The sequence below is a fragment of the Geospiza fortis genome, unplaced genomic scaffold (genome assembly GCF_000277835.1).
Source record: "Geospiza fortis unplaced genomic scaffold, GeoFor_1.0 scaffold11, whole genome shotgun sequence".
In the NCBI taxonomy this organism is placed as follows: domain Eukaryota; kingdom Metazoa; phylum Chordata; class Aves; order Passeriformes; family Thraupidae; genus Geospiza; species Geospiza fortis.
The window spans coordinates 10849347-10852126 of NW_005054304.1; positions in this window are offsets into that span (position 1 = coordinate 10849347).

Here is a 2780-nt window from a genome sequence, read left to right on the forward strand (position 1 = left end):
CCCGCGGCAGCGGCCGCGCTCCGCCCGCCACCCACCGGCACCGCGGGCAAATGCTCCCGCGGGGTTTCACCCTGCTCTTGCTTGGCCTTTTCTTATTTTTTATTTTTCCTTTTCTTTCCTCTCTTTTCCTTTTTGGTATGTCTTTTAAATAGCTGGCAATCAACCTCGGAACGCTTTTTTTTCTGCATAAAAAAGAGATTGGATTGTTTTTTATATAGTTGTCAATTATTTTTTCCAGCAAGGGAAGACTCCTCTAATAAATTAAAATATTCATTACAGCAGATGCTCTCAGCAAGCTTCTTTGGATGAACAAATGAGATCAACCTGAAAAAACACTGTTTGGCTGCATATGAGCATCACTAGTAAAATCACCAAACCATTTTTTCCCCTGTGGTACGAAGTATCCAGGAAAATTTATTTCAATACTGAGTGTTGGGAACTAGTCACATGCATAGGATTTAAGCCATCCATCCATGGCAATGTTGCTGGTCTACTAGAGAAGACAAATCATGAGCTGAGCTGATGCAAAGACCCCCAAGACTGTTGAAATCATCTCATGCTTTACAGATCAAATTCAGTACCTGACATATTTAAAAATATGAAATTATTTTAATAAGTTTGTTTACATTTCAAACAAATCAGCAAACATTGTTAAAATTCACTTCATCTCAAAATCACAGAATCAAATATTCTGTGAAAATACTTACACCTTACAGTTTGACATTAATTCAACAGATAAAATAGTATCTGGAATTATTCTACTGATTTCTGCAGCTCACTGATAGAAAACATCCCAACCTACTCAAACAGTAAACAGAAAACAGTTATGATTTAACCCTTATCTCGAAATATCTTTTTGAAGTTACTTAGCAAAAATAAACAACTCTGTACTTAAAATAAATGATGTACAATTACAACAGCTCTTATGCAACCTGTAGGATAATCGGAAAAAAAAAAAGCTTCTCATTTGTTGCCATTATATTGCAAAAGTTCCATATTGCTAGAGTTTTGTACCACCTTGATGCTTCTTGCAGCCAGCCCCTCCAAGCACTGACCTCCTTCTTCTCACAGCAGCCAACCGACTCCAGTTCCCCCTCAACCAACCAATCCACTCTTTTATAGCACTCTTCTTCTTGGCTACAGCTGTGGCCTGTTCCTAATCTCTAATAATTGCCTCAGCTGCAACTCCTTAAGGGGTAAGATTACTTTCTATACTACCTTTATTTTCTTATATTGTATCCCCCTACACTCATTTGACTGTCAGCCTGGTTCCAGACCTGTAAATAAAGACTAGTGATAAAGTCTCTGGCTGCCACCATGCCCAGGGGAGATCTGCTGAACGAGACTCAATTTTGTCACAGAAACTTGCACAACTGTAACTCAGACACAAAAAAAAGTAGATTACCATGGTACTTCAGAAAAAGATACTATAGTCACTACAGTGAAAAGCATGTATATAAGAATTTGTACAAAATATGGGCCGACAGAAAAATGGCATTTTAGGAGACAGCATATCAGAGATTTGTATTTTACCTTGTGAAAGTCCATCAAGTAGGGCTACAAAAGGAAAAACAACTATAAAGTTCAACAAAGTTCTCTACAAGAGAGCAGCTATCTGCTTTCAGGCAAAAACAAAACTAAAAAAACTTCCAAACTTTCAGGGGAAAATAAAAAAACGACATCAAAACCCATAAGTCTGAAGCAGTTATGACTGTCCAAATCTGTGACTCAAGAAAGAAATCATAGGAAGCAACTGAGAATTGACTAATATTTCTCCCTCCTGCATGAATTTAAAATGGAAGTTTTCACAGTTCCATTGATGCAGTTTAACAGTCAGAAGAGCAAAGCAGGGCTGGGAGGAGTTGGATTAGTCAAACAGTCAGTGTTCTTAACAAAGTTTATTAACTGGTTATTTTGTGTCCGGGATGTAGGTGGTAAAAAGGGTGAATTGTAATACAGGGATAGCAATTTTTTTTCAAACCAAGAGCAACCAAAATACATTATTCCACTTTTCAGAACAACCATTCTAATGCAAAGTTGATCACATTAATGGTGCACTTTGTAACAGCCCATGGAGACAAAGCAAATTAGTACTTTGGCCTCTTTTGAATATCATCTTATCTGAGGCCTGGGGAGTAAGCAGAAGTTGCTAGTAATTAACTGTGGCCTTTACCAATAAAATTATATTAATCTTCCAATGCTAGATTTTGTAATAAAGGCATAGCTCCACGGTGGCAGAAGCACAAGAAGATACGAAAAATGGCTGAACATGTCTTTAGCCATGAATGAGGAGCTTCTTGTTTTGTGTTATGTAATAATCACAGAGCATGAAATTTTGACAACTTGGCATGTCTTGAACTTACTTTTACTTCACTAATTTTTAAGAGCAAATGGCTCATGGTGTCTAAAAACAACATTAAATGAAGGGCAGCTTTGCAGGAATAGGACATGGGATCCTTACAGTGAAAATCTAAAGAACCTTCTTGTTTGAAACAATAGAAAAATACCATCATTCTACATTAATGAAATTTTTATTCAATACCCAGCTCTTCCATTTGATGGGGAAGCAGACAAACATATCCCTTAAAGAAGAACCTCAAACAACAGAGTACTCCTCTACTGCTTTAGAACTGATGAATGCACACTCATTTCTCCTAGACTTTGTAAAAAATCAAAAAATTGGTAGGAACCCTTAGCAGAATGCCTCATCAGGAAGGGCCAGCCCAACCACTGCTCTTTCAGTTCTCCCAGGAATGGCTTATTTGTGTGCAATGAATAAG